Raw genomic sequence first — 18,481 nt, forward strand, 5'->3', positions numbered from 1 at the left:
TTGATAAGGTTTATTTATAAGAAGGCAAAAAAATGATAGGAACAAAAGAGTAGGTGAATAATAATACATAAGAAATGCAAGGAAATGTTTTAGGGTTTGGTATAAAAAAATAGAACTCAGGAAAAATTCCATCTGTGACAAGTAGCATTTTTTTTCTACAGTGAATATTTATGAGATTCAAGAAACTAAAGATGAAATTGAATACCTAACATATCAAACACTAGCTTTTGTCCTAAATATATTTTTTTAATATGATTGGTTTCATTGTTATTTTTGTCACAGTCTTCTCATGCTGCCAATTGGAAGTTATGTAATAGTCACAGGGATATAAAGTACAGCATAGAGAATATAGTCAATAATATTGTGATAAGTATGTGTAGTTCCAGGTGGGTGCTAGACTAATAGGAGGGAATCCTTTCATAAATTATATAAATGTCTAACCATTGTGCTGTACACATGAAACTAATATCAAATAATACTGAATGTCAACTGTAATTGAAAAATAACAAATAAAATTAATTAAAAAAAAAACCCTCCAAATTCTGAGGCAAATGAACCTTAATGCATCAGATTAACTTAGTAGCAAAACCAAAGCAAACCAAAGAAACAAACAATAAAACACATCAGAAGAAAAACAATCCAATCCCTCAACCATCACAATCCATGGTTTTAGAAAAGTTTATTATATGAAGTGAATCAGAACTGTCATTTTTTTTTTTTTTAATCTCATGGTAGTACAGACTGAAAGAAGCACATCTGCTTGACTGCAGATTCAAGGAGAAATAGTGTCCTACTCAACCTTTCAGCTGTTTCTTAATGGAGAATTAACTTCAAAGCTTTTGGAACATTTAAATTCTTACTCAAAAGCTAGCCAACTCACAGTGCTCCCTGTCAGAAACAGAAATCTAATTTTAAATGAGACAGCTAGTGAAGATTACATTTTAATATTCTTAAAACCAAAACAGCCACTTCTTCAACCCTTTTATTCTGTTTTACCTTTAAAAATAAAGTAAGAGACATTTTCAAAGTGCACAAGATTTGAACTAAAGCTTATACTTGATGAATTTAAAGACATCTGTAAGAAAGAATGAGCATAGCTATACATCATAGGAGGAAATGAGAATAAAACACATTTCTTCACAGAGTGAGTCAGCACCAATGCACCACATAATCGGATCCCTCAAATTAATCAGCAAAAGTACAATTTTTTTTCTGGTACTTTTAACCATTAGGTCACACCTCTCCTCTCAAGTTATAGAAAAGAATATAATACCCATTCCTGGAAAAAAAGGGTGGGGGGAGGTAGTAATTCCTCCATTCTCAGAGACACTAAAATGGCTCATCATCAATCATTCAAAGAATATTGACAAAAAGAGGGGATAAATTTTATTCCATATGTCTAAGAAGAATACAAAATAAAAGCATAAATGGTTCACACTAATCATAATCACCACTACTACTTCAAAAGAAAAACTCTAATGAGAAAAAGAAGAAGTGATATTTATAGAAAATGTACTGTATTTAGTGCTTTACATATGTTACCTTATTTAACTTTCATAACCATCATGAGAAGAGTATAATTATCTCCCAATTTCCTGATTTAAAAACAAAACCTGATACTAAACAATTACGTTCAAGGTAACAGAATCAGCAAGTGGTCAAGGTGGGATTTGAGCTCAGGTTAGAATGATTAAAAAGAGTCTATTATTTTCTCACTATAGTTCATTTGTTCATTCAACAATTATTTACTAAATATCTATTACTCTTCTATGCTGAGTATTTGGGCCAAAATGTTGAAAAATGTAACTATCACTGTCCTCAAAGAACTTAAGAATCATTTGAAGAACATTAGACCTGGAATAAGTAAATGCGACACAGTGAATGGAGTGTAAAAATTCTAGAGGATTTAAAAGTAGGTCAGCAAGAGGTGAGTGGGGAGTGAGAAAGAAATCAGAAAAACTTCTGAGAAGAGTCACTAGAAGAAAGGTGAGAGTTAGCCATATGAAACAGAAGCCTTGGAGGCAGAGGAAATAGTGTGTCTAAAGGCCTTGGGATGCAGTGGGTCAGGGAGACTTTTGGGGAAATATAGGAAGTTTAGTAAAGCTGAAGCTTGAGTACAGAAGAGATAAATTAGGCAAAGAATGTATGGTGCTGGGCTTTTCTTATAGCTCATACAAGGATTTTCGATCTTCAATGAGAGGTTAATGAGATGCTATCGAAATATTTTAAGCAAGAGTAACATGATCAGATTTGAATTTTTAAAAAAATCTATAATATGAGAATAAATTATACGGTCTGAAAGAGATATGTGGGGAAATGAGTTAAGAAGCTACTGCAGTAGCTCAAGGAAGAAATAATGGTGGCTTGAACTAAGAGGACGGCGATGTATAAAAATGGAGAAAATATGTCGAGATGCAACAGATATTAAGGAAATAGAATAAACAATTAATTGACTGTGGGATATGACAAATGGAGATGTGTCAAGGATAAAGACACTGGTCTAAAAATTGATTGGATGGTGGTGTCACTTCTCAAGATTGGGAAGACAGAAGGAGAAGGACTGTGAAGTAATTTCATAAAAATAATATTGTTATTATTATCAATAATAATAATGATGATAACCCATTGTTGAACTCATCTGTGTTGCAAAAACTGTGTTTAGTACTTTGTATATATTATCTCATTTCTCACAGCTCCTTCTCTGAAGTAATTATTCTTATAATCTCAATATAAGTGGAAAAATTAAGAACTGAACTGAAAAGTTTAGTAACTTTCACAGTTGTTATGTGCTAATGCTGACTGAATAGGATATAAGGAAAGAAACATTAAAAAAAAATTAAATGGTACATCTGGAGAAAAGAGCTCAAGGCATTGACGAAATCTACACTTCATGGTCTAAGGTCCTAAGGGACTTCTAATAAATTTATTCTTCAATACAAACGATTAGCAAGAAGAGTCTATACTACACCCTTGAAAGAGAGAATGCAAGGTCTAGTTGGGAATGACAAATGTAGTAAAGAATCAGGAGCCAGGTAAAAATGAATGAATGGGCTGACTTCGGAAGCAAGCAGGAGAGGTGAAAGATTATCCCCAAAGAACATTACTGAGCATATCTGCCTTGTCTGTTGGCAAGCAGTTAGTGCAGGAGAGTGCATGGTTGTTTTATAAACATGCAATGAAGAATATCAACAGGAGAATACACCCAAAATAAAATAAAACCTATATTTACTTTAGACCCCAAAATATCTGAGTTATCATGACTATACTTTAACTATACAACCCACAGAATGGCAGTAAAACCTACAAAATGAACATTCTCTGTGAAGTCTACTGATGTTCCTTTATGGTTGCATCAAAGAAAAGCCATATAAGGAACATACAGCATTCGACATAAATTTATAGGGATGATTAAAAAGGAAATGAGGGCATAAAGACAAAAATCATGGTAGGAAAGATACAACAAAATTCTATTAGGAATAACTAAAAGATTACACATAAAAATAAAACCAATTTCCATATGGCCACGTTGATTCAACATACTCATTTATATGGTTTCCAGAAGAGAACCAATAATTGTTTTCATGGCTGGCAATAATGTGGTTGTGGGGCTACCTTAAGGGTATATCTGCAAACTGTTGTCAGTAGACAGAAATTTTCATTTCCTATGACTTCCTATGTAAAAGCTGGTCCTGGAGGGTTTATTATTTGGTAATCTCTGCTAATCTTACACTTTACGCAATTTCTGCATTTTTACAATTTACTTCTAAATCAAAGACCTAGACGCATCTATAAGATTTATTTGTTTTAGGAAAATTGTATGTTCCATAGTTCTTCTCTCTAAGGAACTTTATCTCAAGTAATTAATCCTTAAATCTCTGAGACCAAAATGATGAAAACAAGCAATTCATGTTTACCGAGAAAGAGCAAGTTCAGGCACTTGCCCAGAGTCTTTCAGAAAGTAAGCATGAAAAAATGTGCATCCATCAACTATTCCAACATGCTTTCTAAAGAGGACTTTGCAACATTTCCAGTCTATTAACCTGACAGTGCATGCAGAACAGTGCTTTACAGGGTAGCCAAAACTATCTAAGCTAGCATGGATCTTGTTGGTGTTCTAATATATCTCTTGAGTCAACTATATACTCATTGCTATGGATCAGATTAAGTTTGCTTCTGACTCTTACCTTCCCCATAGATTCTTGAATGCTTTCCCTTCTTGCAAACTCTCTCTCTGCAAATATATCTTAAATGCTAGCATCACACTTAACTTTTTTCAGATACATATTGGGTCTTTTCATTCCCCTGGTCAAAAAAGCCTTTGATGTTTTATCACAATAAGCTCCAACCTCTTAGCCTAGATTTCAAATTTTTCTTCAATTTAATTACAACTTACATTTTTGGACACTATTTCCCACTACACTCTGACTCTTAGCTCATTTATTAGAAATAAACAAACACACATATATAGGCGTGTGCAAGAGCATGATATACACTCCAGTTTTCTGAACATGCTCTGAGCTTATTTACATTTATTCCCCCCATTAGTATTGGTCATGATGTTTTGTGCATAGTAGGCATCACATTTGCTGAATGGAACTAAATAATATTTGGTAAATAATATCATAGCATATGGCCATTCTAGGCCTAAGTAAAAATAATTATGTACTATTCTATTTTCCTCCATTCAGTGAGTGCAAAATTTCAGTCAAAAATATTGCACATTCTATTTTGTAGTTATTTTTTTGTGTGTTTCTTCAATATTTAGAGATTGTAATGAAAAGGAAGACTACAATGATCAAATACATGTTGCAATAAGGAGAAGCTGTGGGCACATTATCTATTCAGTATTAAGCCTGCTCTATGTCAACTGTAGAGATACTTGATATTGTTTTATCTATAATTCCAAATAACTTACTAGTTAAATATCAATCCTTTCAACTGAAGGTCAGAGATGAGACAGGTGACTTATGCTGTGTCCAGTTATTAAGTGCCAGAGCAGGAACCAGAAATCAGTTATGTTTGACTGTTGAGCCTAGGCATGTTGTAGGCTACAGCACAATACTCCAGATCTGCAAGACTGAAATGATGTGCAAATGTGCATAGAGAAGATGGAGAAACTACTCTGCATCCTGCTTCATCAGCAAACTTAAACAGAAATTTAACACCAGAAAGAACTACTATACAAATATACCTTTTCTATAACTATCCAATCTGTGATACTTAACCTAAAATATATGATGTCATCAGATATACTTTAAATTATAATAATTATAAAATATAATCTTCACTGACATGTTAAACATCAATCACTGTGCCAAGTAGTTAATTTACTAATTAATTTAATTTGACAAGAACACTGAGGTAAATACTGTCATTATACATATTTTATCAATGAAGAAATGGAAACTTAGGCATGTTATTAATCTATCCAAGTTCACATGCTAGCAAGTATTAAAATTTTGATTTAGAACCAGGCCTACTGGATTGGCAAGTATATTTCCTAACTTTATGCACAGATTCGTATAATCCAGGCAAATCTGAGCATGTGAAAATGTTAAATTTAGTCTACAGCTGTGACACCCTGAATGTGCCTGATCCCATCTGGTCTTGGAAGCTAAGCAGGGTCAGGCCTGGTTAGTACTTGGATGAGAGACCACTTAGGATGACCAGGTGCTGTATGTGTAAAAAAAGAAAGAAAGACAAGAAAAGAAAATGTTAAATTTAGATAAACCATTTATTATTGTTATATGATGAGGAGTATATATGCATGAGATTTATGATCATTTACTTTAAAAGGTTTCCTTGGAGAAATTCTAGTTAATATCCTCATTAACATACCACCAATTATTATTGAGTATCTAATATAAAATATTAAACATATTGGATGAGCATTAATATGTATTTGATATATTTATTTCATATTTTCTCTTAATATTTTCCAAAATTAGGAGGCTAGGGAAATTTTTCCTAAACTAAACAAAACCGTCATTTGTCTTCTGCTCATGCTGACTTCTGGTGCTATATCTAAATCATTTTTCTTCTGACGAACATAGCACCAAAGACTGTAAATCATCTCATGTGTAAAAGAAACACGGTGGCACTTAAAAAATAGGATTCTGAATTAAAATTAGAGTATTTTCCAAACACGAAAGTATGAGATTATTAACTTGCATAAAGACAAGTAAAAACTAATTTTATTAGTTTTAAGTAGAAAATCTCTCTATTTTGTTTTACCCTTAACAATGTTACCGAGAGGTGTATTCGTTTAAATTTTTGAGTACCACATTTCAAATTAATTAAATTATACTATTCAAGCATTATCTACCATATCAGTTCACAATGAGACTAAAGCATATTTATTTCCAAAGCTTTTTGGCCTTCCTATTCTTTTTTTTAACCATAGCCTCCAAGGTTGGAAAGGTGGAATGCTGAAGGAAACTGATGACCTAATTATTTGGGCACATGGCTCTCTTCCTTCTCCCTATATGATATGAAAACTTTCAGTATTACTTTATAAAATCATAGGTCTGAAAGGGACTCTAGCAGTTTATCCCTTCTTTCTCCAGGTTTTACTTATATTGTTCTATACTGATACTATTAGTCCAGACATATAATGTCTCCAGGAGAAAAAGATTCCATTTCTTCCTTCAGGAATCTGTTTCTGTTCATAAAAAGTCCTTACCACTATGAGAGTTTTTCCCTTTGTTCCTGTTTACAATATAAAAATTTTAATGTGATTAAATTATTTCTTATACTTTTCACCTTTAGGGTAAATATATTTTACACCTTCATTTTAGATTACATTTCTATCCTAGGTTATGAGACCTCAGACACAGAGGGTTGTAGAGCTTTCCATATGTTCTGCTCTTCAACATCAGAAACTGTCCGTGCCAGCAGGTTCTCAGAGTCACCTGAAGACGTCTGCTGCCTGAAAGGCAGCGTTGTCTATTCAGCTCCGTTCACATGGCCAACCAGTACTCTAAACTTTTAGCAGTGCATACCAACTTGTCTTCTGGCCCTGTGCTGATTTTGATGAATAATGTTTTCAGAGACGATATCCCATAAAATGGGAATAACTGATGTTATAAGGACTATTGTGAGAATCAAACGAGTTAAAACCTGATGAGTGCCTGACACACAGTAAATTGTCAATTAAATATTAGCTATTGCATCTGCTGCCACTGATGTTATTTGCACTAGTCCTATTACTGCTATTGCTACCACTACTACTTCTACTGCTACTGTTACTGGTATATTCTCTTACTACTACTATGGTTAATGCTACTACTATTACTTCTACCTCTGCTTCTACTGCTATTATACCCTGACAGATGTACTTTCTTCCAATGACTGAAGCATCCAGAGTGAACTGGAGTGCCTTGGAGGGCTGGGGGTCACTTCCTCCCAGCTCCCCACTCCTCTTAATTGCACAGTTGAGCTGGGTTCTCCTTGATTACATGGCCTCTAACACAATTATTATCCAAAGTTGACAAAGACACTGCAGCAAATTTATACAGATCAGGGCCTCTGGGTTTTCTGGCTCTTCATCCTTCCTGAGATCTTTCTGACAGTCTGTCATTTTGTAAGATATGCATTAATGTTCTTCCATTAACATGAATAATTGAAAGTTCGTCTAATAGAAATATCTTTCAATATTATACGATGTTTACCAACTATATTAATGGGTTAGGAGAAGTACTATACACAAGTATACAGAAAATTATAAGGCTTAATCCAATATTAAGTTTCTTATAAAGGTCTATAAATGGGAAATGTTATACTTTTTTTCTCTGTAAGTTGATGTAAAAAAGAAATTTTGAAAATAATTAACTTTTTCATAACAATTTGTATTGTGTCCTACAATCATTTTTAATATTTATTCCTCAAACAAATCCTCATGGGAGTGTTATGGCATCATCAAACACTTTTTCATAGATGAAAAGTCTAAAGTATGGATATGAAGCAATTTAAGGATGGGTCAAAATATGATTAGATTTCATAGTCTCTGAGATGCTAGCATGCTGTTAAGTCAATTAAAGCCTGCCTGCAGCAGAAAGGTAAACAGAATAAATGAGTTAGCATTTAGATTTACAAATAAACAAACAGCGGATCACAAATCAAGTTAGTAAGGCCTATTTTCATGGAGGTACAAAAAACATTGGAGTACACAAACACAAACACACCACATAAACTCATACATACACATACCCAGAAGAAACAAACATTAACCTATCAGCCCTGATTTCCTTTGAACCAACTCTAATTCTGTGATGTATTTTGTGGTAGACATCAGAGCAGACACTACCTCCTTTCCTCCAGTTTAAGACAGCTTGCCTTTGTAATTTCTAATGCAGACTGACCAACCTGCCTTTCTCGTTGTGCTAATTCTGGGTGACCTGATTGGCAATCTTGGAGACTGAGACTGCAAACAGTATGGCTGTTCAGATGGCCCTGTTATAACATCAAAGGTGACTGTGAGGATAAAATAAAGCCAGTAGTTTAAAATTACAGATGCCAAGTTCAAATTCATGTAGGTATTGTTAACATAAATATATAGACCAATCTGGCCTAAAGTCATTATAGTTATATAGCTTCTGTTGGCAAGCTAAGGCACAATAATCCATTTATTGTTAGGAGAGGAAATTCTCAACATTATGACAAATCATCTAGAATTAGCACATATCTTAACAGAAATTTTCACTGAGTATAAATGAAATCACTAGATTAATAAGTTGTTTTACTTGCTTTCTGCATAAGCCATATACTTAAAACATACAAAGGAGAGGTTCAGTAAAGTTTTGGAAGTATTATTTTTATCATTCTCTTTGCTTAGTATTTGTTATTATTCACTATCCCAGAATTTTACAGTCTCTCCAATTTCTCTTCTCTGTTTTTCTGAATAGTAGATTCATTTCTCTTCTCTTCTCTTCCTTCACCCAATGAATCCCACAACCACTTCCACCACCACTACGTAGCATGCCATCTTCAGAAAATCTTTTACTTGAATATTTCTTCAATTCTGTGTAGGATATGCTCTTGCTCTGTATCAAACTCCTGAAGGCCTTTTACTTATCTCTGAAACTGGGACTGAAAAATGTTAAACATTCTTATTATCATTATATTGCTGTTCTGAATCTATAAAATTACAGAAGGGCATAAAAATGTCATTATATAAATGCAAGGGATACATTATGCTTGGGAAATGATATTGAAGTTCCTCAAAAATTAAAAATAGAACTACCATGTGATCCAACAATTTCACTTCACTTCTAGGTATATATTCAAAGGAAATTAAAACAGGATATTGAAAAGATATCAGCACTCCCATTTTTATTGTAGCTTTATTCACAATAGCCAAAATACAAAAGCAGCCTATGTGTCCATCAATGGATGAATGGATAAAGAAGATGTGATATATAGGAATACAATTCAGCTACAGGGAAGAAGGAAAGCCTGTCACTTGTGACAACATGGATGGACCTCGAGGGCATGCTGAGACAAATAAGTCAGACTGAGAAAGACAAATACTAATGATAACACATATATGTGGAATCTAGAAAAGACAAATTCAGAGAAACAAGGAACAGAGTGGTTGCCAGGGTTGGGGAACGAAGCAAATGGGAGATGTTGCTCAAAGTGTACACACTTCCAGCAATAAGATTAACAGTGTTGAAGACCTAATGTACAACATGTTGATTATACCTAATACCATATCATATATTTGAATGTTATCAACACAGTAGATATCAAACGTTCTCACTAAAAAAAAAAAAAAAAGAAAGAAATGGTAACTTTGCGATAGAAAGGACAAAGTAGCTAATACTTTGGTAGTAATTGTTTTGCAGTTTATAAATGTATCGAATCAATCCATCGTATATCTTAAACTTATACAATGTTATGTGTCAATTATATATCAATCAAGCTGGGATAAAAAAGGGAACATTTTGTTTGATCAGTCTATGACTCAAAAGTTCTCCTTCAACACTATTAATGAATAACATTAAAATTTTATTTTAAAATTATTTTTAAATATTATATACATGTGAAAATGATGCTTTGTTATTTATAAATTAAATGACATTTGAGAAGATGTCAAAAAGTAGTTTTTAAAGTTTAATAGTAAAATATCTGTCTCACTAATGGCAAATGAAAAGTATCTACAAACATTTTATAAGAAAAATACTACATCTCATTGATGATCTGAGATAGTTAGTTTTCGTTCTTCATTTGTATGTTTAAAGTCACCTAAATTAACTTTATCAGCCTTCGTAGGACAATGCAGTTACTTCTGTTTTTAACTTCGATTATTAGAAACAAGAGTAGTGACAAGATATAAAATCTGTATGTAAGAATAAAGATACTAATAAGTCAGAGATAAAAAGTAGGAGATGGTAGTGGGGACTGAGGTAAGGAGATTTAGGACAATGTTTGCTACTTTTTAAGAACAGTTTTTATACAATGGGATGCAGGCTGTCTGCTAAACAAGTTAATTTTAACCAGTGAGTAAGAATACTGTGTATTCTCAGGAGAATGGTAATTCTGCTGAAAGAGAGCCAAAGTTTTTCAAACAGAGTGACCCTTGTTGTCTTTGTGTGAACTGACCGGCTCTTTTGGATTTTCCAGGGAGGGCAGGTTTTCATAGTTTGGATGGTCAGAAAAGCCTAACCTGCAAGATTAGACTGAAAGCATAAAATTATCAAGATATAACATTAAACCCTTATGAAAGAGAAACTAATATAATAAGTGGGTATAGTCTTTTGCTTATTCTATTCACTGTTTTTCTTTACATTAAAATCTGATTAGGAAATTTAAAGAGTTGCAGATAAATCTACTTAGGTCTAGTATGTGTATATATGGTGCAGTAACAGATATTCATTGAAACTAAATATTTTTGTTAGCTACTCTGAATTATTTTAACTAGTTATTTAGCATATGGATAATAACTAAATTAATATTCTAATATAGTGTTACATTTTTTATCTTCTCAAATTTGTAAAGTTTAAGAGGAGAGATGACAATTATAAATATACAACAGTGACATGCAATTTCCTTTAAAGCTAAAATGTATAGGACAAAAATAGCTCGGTCAGAAAACATTTACTGAAATGTGTTAGGTACTATGATGAATATAAAAATAAAGTGACCAGTGTCCAAACTTTATCTGAATAATTTCTGTTGAATTTGAGGTCTATTTATTTATGAAATGGAAGAGACCATTAAATCCAAGTACCATTTTTTCTTTTTATTATTTAATGATAAGTCTATTACTATCTATGCTTTAAGGGAATCTTAAATATGCCTTATAAGAAATTCACATTTGGGGCTGTGCTTCTATGTACTTTGGTTGAATTGCCCAAAGTCACTTAAGATTCACAAGGAAAAGGGTTGAGAATTAGAACAAACTAAAGGAAGTGTAAAGGTAGAGGGGGAAAAAGAGGCTTATAAGGGCTACAAGTCCTTTTTGCTACTCTTGGCAGAAGGCACAAAGTGAAACACAATCTCTATTGCTGAAAAAATGCAGACATGAATTAATGGTGATTAAAAATTAGCAAATATTATCAGCTTCTTTCAAATATCTCTCCTAAACATGCTATATTTAATGGTTTAGGGTACAAAAGATAAGACCAAAGCAGAAGCCATAAAAGAGGCTTTCATACTAGGAAAATAATTTATACAACAAACACAAGTGTAGTCATTCCAGCTGGCATGCTGCTATCCATCCTAATTATTGCAATAAATGAACCACTGGCCATCACTTTTTAAAAGACTATGGAAAACTGGAGGGTTACCAAAAGATCAGAAAGAAAAGCTTTATGTTAAAATAAAGTGATGATTAAATTGAAAATCAGGCCATAATGCTGATGATACATGTTTACTGGGATAAACAAGGCAGCTTTGTCTTCGAAAATTATAGCCATCTGACCTTCTAAATTTCTTGATAAATTGATAAGCAACTATACAATTTGTGTGCTCCACACACTAGATTGCATTTACAGAAAGCATTTTTACTACTGGAAATAATTACAAAAAGAGTCCTGCAGTGGGCATGGGTCAGTGGAGGATAGACTAATTGGAAATCTAGTGGGTAGACAGCATTGCTTTCCTTTAGTAGAGCTGTTCCCAAACTGTGGTCTCAGGATCAGCAGCATCAGCAACACATGGGAATTTGTTAGAAACTGAAATTCTGGACCCCACATCAGAAGTATTGAAATCAATCTGAAACTCAGGGGGGTTGGGCCCAATAAGTTACATGTTAACAAGCTCTCCGGATGATTCCAAGGTGTGTGCATGTATGAGAAGCACTGCTCCACTGAAATGAAAGCTCGGTGGGACCATTCTGTGTCCGCTTCTGCATTTCTAGTATCCATCTAAGCCATGGTAGGCACTCAGTAAATGTTTGTTGAACGAATTAATTACAAAGAAAGTTTTTCCTTTAAGGAAGTAGGTTGAAAAGATATCCCACGCCATCATTTTAAGGCATTTTTAGTGCTGGCAAACAATTTCATTTATAGAACATTAGTTAAACATTTGTAAAAGTGTCATTAAAATGGGTGAATTCTTATTTGAATTTAGAGTCAGTTGTATTTGAAAAACAAAATGTTCTTTAAAAAAGATATTGCGACAATCGTTACATAACTAGTTTTAAATTTGTGCATGGGTAGTTTGTTTTTTGTTGTTGGAGGGTGATTATTTAAGGAGGGATTGGTCATAAAAATAGAATCTATTATATATCATTATCTATAATCGGCATAAATCACTTTCTTGATTTAATTATGCATTTAAACTTTTAGCTATCACTTCTCATTATTCAACATAACATAATACATTCATAGAATTTTGTATCACAGAACAACTCTAGCACTTTGCATAGGTTTAATTCATATATACATATGTATAACCGGCAAAATATATGTTTTATTTTTTCAAAATCATTCTTTACAGAGAAAGAGTACAAATAAAAACATGAAAAAAATAATATGATTTGTATCTGTAGTCTCTAAACTTATATTGCCAGTGAAGTAAGGGAACAAATTCTAAGAGAAAAATTTATGAACCTTAACGGGCTGAGTAATGGCCATCATCATTTCACAAAGTACAATTTTAGAAAACACACTTTTATTGTATTTTTTGTTTAAATTATAAACTTGCATAAAAAGTGGGAAATTGGGAAAAGTAATACATTTGAACTGTAGAATACCACTTAATATAGGCTCACAAAAAATGCTACTTTAAAAAATTAACTCAATTCATCTGCAAGAGGAAACTTGTCCCTATGAACCAAAATTTGTCTGAAAGTCATAACCAGAAAGTTAACAAATACTTCAGTGCTACCTAATGACATACATATCCTTTTTATAAAAAATTACCATTTCACATGCTAACATATAACAAAAGAACTATAAAAATGCTAAGAAATTAATCCAGAGGTCATAATCCTTGAAAAGAATTGACAACTCGTAACGGGACAATCTCTTTTCTTGACTGCCATTTGCGAGATTAACCATTCTAATAATTGCTGACGCCATGAGCATCTAAAACAGGGAAAAAAAAAAAACAGAAAAGAAAAATAAAAGAGAACCAGGCAGTGGGGAAGCTATGGTTCCGTGATATTTTGACTCCTAGATAGTAGATATGTCCAAAAATATAAGTCCTCTACAATTCTACTTAAAAACTCAATTGTTCCTAATGTCTTTATCCATCTTTTGGTTTCATCTGTGAGGAAGAAGCCAACAAGTTCCTAAGCACTCTTCGCCTATCTCCTGGGCTCCTCCTCTTTCTCCAACTTTAACACTTTGTTCGATCAATCCCCATTTGCTTCCATGCTTGGTTCTGCCCATTTGCTTTGGCTTCCTCTTTGTTTTCTGTTGGCTTGTACTCATATTAAGATCTCTTCTAGTCCAAAAATTTTCGACGATCAAATTTCTTATCTCTTTAACTTCCTATTTGTCTCCTTATGATCATCACCAAGCTCCATTCTTTGTCTGCAATGACTCTAACAATTTGTGCAATGACTGTGTCTTCTTACACCTTTTGAATGCAGATACTGTATCTTATTCACCTTTATCCAGCGAAATAGCTACATGCAATGGTTTGTTATAATAGATGCCCAATAAATAGGTTCATTAAGTTAAATAATAAGGTACTGTGGTAAGCAAGTATTATTTTGCCTGCCCAACCTTTCTGTTATCACATCCCCTGTTTTTATGAAACTGCACAGAAATCTGCCAACTTTTCCTCCACCATTTATAGTTAATTGGTCCTAAGTCAGTACCTGACCCAAACTGAGCCAATTAGAATCCTTTCTGGGCAAATTTGGAATAGAAACTAGGCAAACCATGCTGTTTAGTTTATTAAATGGAAGAGAACTAAATCTAGGAACTATAGACAGCCATATGACCTTAGATTAAAAATACAATCATCTGTAGAAAGAGAGAAGACATAAAAAGAAAGAACTGAGAAATGGGAACAAAGAGAACAGATAGCATTCGTGCCCTTGATTCTAATTGGTTCCCAAGTTTTAAGTTCTAGTTGTATCATCTCCCTTGGTTATATAGATTTCTTGTATCTTCATTAAATTTTTCCCATTTTTGCGTGAGCTAGATCGAGTAGACTCCTGTCACTGAAATAAAATATCCTAAATAATACAGGTGCCAGAATCATGGGTCATATTTTGTTAATTATTTTTAACTTAATAAGAGAAAAGCATATTTTCAGGAAGGGAATCTAAAATAGAAAGCTAGTGTAGAGATGTCACTTGACATCAGAACAAATAAAACACATCGGTACACATAGAGAATAAGTTAGTAAGAAAAAAACATCTGCATGTGGGAAGTGGGAGCCTAATTGTTGTTTTGGATGTCTATATTTCTGTATATTCTCCAATGACCAAAAGTTCTAGGTACCTATTATACCATACAGGATTAGAGTGACAATATATGAAACATCATCCTGAAAATGTTCCGTTGAATATCGTTCAGCTTAAAATGTAAAAGCGTACTCCATTGTGGTTACTAAATGTATTTTTCTTAATGGAGAAATATAGAAGGGTCCAAAGCAACAATTAAAAATTTTTACTGGCACAAAGCCTTTGTCAATAAGTTAGCTGGAAGTTCATTTGATATAAATCACATATGCTGATTTTTAACTTGTGGTAAGCTTTGGACATAATATTTGTGGCACGAGTTGCATTCTTTACTTACTGTATTTCCAATTATAATGTTATGAAAAACTCTATATCATTATTATTACCTACCCTGAATTTGTTTCACCAATTTTAAAACTACTTTTACTTTCCACATTAATGGAAAGGATAACTACATAGAGCAAAACCTCATAAAGGATTCAGAAAAAGCAAAGGCAATCTCTTTAAGCTAGTGAATTATTAAATAATTTTCCAAAATATAGTCATTGCCTAGTCACATTTTCTGTATGGCTGCAGTTAATTTTAAAATTAAAAAAAATCACTTCCCAAATTAAATAAATGCACATGAAAATAAATGCCTGTCCAGGAGAGTTCCAGGAGAGGGCCACAGAGCTGTGTAATTTTAAGTGTACTCCGTGTAACTCTGAAATATGGAAAATCATTTTCAGAAGTACTTTGTGGAATATGTTTCATGTTTTGTGTTTTCTTAAAAACAGTGATAACTTAAAAGTCCTCTAAGACAAAAGTCTGTTTTCCAAAGTCAGCTGAGGAGTCAAAGGAAATTCCTGAGGCCTTAGCAAATGTAAACGGCAGCAAAGCAGCAAAAAAAAAAAAAATGTTTGTATGGTCCCCTGAAGATGAAACAAGGATTTGGCATCTGTGATCTGTGAAGGAAGGTGGAGGCTTCCTGACCATGGCTATATGTGTCTGCAGTAGGGAACTAGAAATGTCTCAAGATGTCTAGCCCCACGTCACACATCCTGTTTAGGTACTGACATCTCAGACTCAGAAATATGCAGGTCGTGAGTCATATGTTGTGGGCACACATGGAGAAGTAAAAAATGAAACAAAATACAATCAGCCAACTGTCCCAAAGTATTCTGTACTCCCTTTGGGGATACAATTATCTAAGAATTGCTTTTAATTCTTTCAGTTTTAGGTGTTTTACATGCTGTTACCACACTTATCGAAAGTGCCATAGTACTATGGCTATTGATGCAGCATTCTGGAGGAAATGAACTAGAACTATATTGTAAAAACACACTAAGCCTTTTTGTTTGCTCCCATGGCTGTTGGATTACTGTGGTAATTTGAAGGGATTCATAATACCTTCCATATACTATTCATCCTAGCTCATAAATTGAAAGCACGTTTACTTATATCAGTCAGCCTTCAATATTTAACAGTGAGGTCTGTGAAAATACTTGGAATATTTGATTACCTAAAGGCAGATGTTCATTGTTAATAAATAAAAAATATCTTTTACTCCCTGTGTTAATTTTTGGATCTTTCAGTTGTTTCTTTTCAAACATGTTTACCTATGTTTTAAAATCTAATCTCTTTTGACTTAGCATCTTGACTAGCTGTGAACTAAAACATCAGATACAAAGGAGGGCCCAGAATTCAAAACAATTTGGATTTCTAAATGCCAGAATACAATCTAAAAGTAAGACATTATTATCTGGTGTCTTAAAAGAAACATTTTATGAGTGGTCTTTCAGAAAAATACCAGAGGTAATAGCTATAAGGAGAATGTGGCCAAGTGGTGTCTCTTTGAATCAGGTGAGTTATAAATATGTTTTGTATAAATCTACACTCAAAAAGAATCAACCTTGATTTTGCAATGATTTCTAGGAGAGTAAACTCTATCTTACAGAATTTATACCTGCTAAATTCCTCCAAGAAGAGATAAGATTTAATATTCTTTTATTTATCTAATTAGCCCTTAAATTAGAATAACAAAAACGTTTTACACATATTTAGGCTTCCAAATTTTCTATGATTGATAAAAACAGTTTGGCAATACAATTTTTTTATATTTGGTATAGTAAGGTTATATCCTTGAAAATCTCTGAGAATTCTAGCTTTCACTTATGAGGTGTTAAGCATTCAACACATTGGGCAAAAAGTAGCAATAATACAATTATTATTGGCTACTTCCCCAAATTTAAAATTATCCATATTTAAGTGAGCTTAAAATTTAAAATTGGACAACATAAATTCCAAATAATAAAGAAAACTTACATGCAGCTTTGAACAAATGAACAAGTTTCTTTTGTTATGTTGTATTTTTACTTAGAATGCAGAAACATAATTCTAGATGATAACAGAAATCGAATAGTCCTAAATCTGAATCATGTTTCATTTGTGTAATATACTTATATAACATATTTTATTTGTAAACATGATGACTAATGTTTCTTAAACACTGGTTCTCCAAGTGTCTCAAGTCAGACATTGGATTAAGTAATGGTTAACAAATTTCTTTCCATCAAGAATTAACAAAGTTAATTTGTATTGTGAATTTTAAGGTGAGAAAAAAAATACACCATTTCACAAATGAATTTGATTGTGGCCTAATTATTGGGAATCACAAGAATTTGGGAAACATTTCTCCAGGACAACTATGCCACACGCTTCTGCACTAATCTATTTCATTAAACATGGTGTCAGAAAATTATTACTGATACAAAATTTAAATTCATTTTATTTTTTTCTCATGCTCGCTTGTCATCACAGGTGTGAATGTGTTAACTATTCTTTAAGCAATATTTAAGTGATCATCATATAGTATTACAATTTTACATTTGCAAATCACTTCGAAACACCAATCAATAAGTCTGCAATCTCATAAAAAAATGTGATTTAAACTTAAATGTAGACTAGTGTTATTAAAAAGTCCAATAAATATGAAAGATCATTTTAATTTCAATATGTTTGTAGGTTTACTGTAATAAGTCAGAAAACTGGGAAGGGCAAGAGAAGAAACACAAAAATGAGAGTAACTGTTATTCTAAAATTTCATAATCATGGATAGTACTATGTTTAATTAAATGGCTTAATTTCATAATTCAAAACAAGCACATTAACTACTTGAGAAGTGTGTCTCTTCTATAGTTTTGGTAGCAGCACCATTATTACAATAATCTTTACATTAGTAGTTCATTTAAAAATAATACATTATCAATCGTATGAAAGAGCACATGGTTAGTATCTCAAAATCTCAGTCTATCATTTCAGAGATACATTATTAAGATCCTTGTATGTTTTTCAGAAGAAAAAATCTATGTATACAGAAGCATGTTAAATGACTGCATCTGTTTAAATACATATTCCATTTTCATACCACACACATTGTTCTGCCGCCCCTTTTTTCTTACTATTCATCCTTATATTTTTAATAATAAGGATAAAGAAAAATGTAGTGGAATAATTTTCTACTTCACATAGAATTTTTCTGCCGCCCTTTTTTTCTTACTATTCATCCTTATATTTTTAATAATAAGGATAAAGAAAAATGTAGTGGAATAATTTTCTACTTCACATAGAATTTTTTTC

General features: G+C 32.7%; 1 protein-coding gene across 2 annotated transcripts in view; it reads right to left on the bottom strand.

Moving 5' to 3' along the window:
* ALCAM (activated leukocyte cell adhesion molecule) overlaps positions 1-18,481 on the bottom strand; it is a 185,727-nt gene that overhangs the window by 145,466 nt on the left and 21,780 nt on the right. The window lies entirely within an intron of this gene.

The sequence above is a fragment of the Pteropus vampyrus genome, unplaced genomic scaffold (genome assembly GCF_000151845.1).
Source record: "Pteropus vampyrus isolate Shadow unplaced genomic scaffold, Pvam_2.0 Scaffold1, whole genome shotgun sequence".
Classification (NCBI taxonomy): domain Eukaryota; kingdom Metazoa; phylum Chordata; class Mammalia; order Chiroptera; family Pteropodidae; genus Pteropus; species Pteropus vampyrus.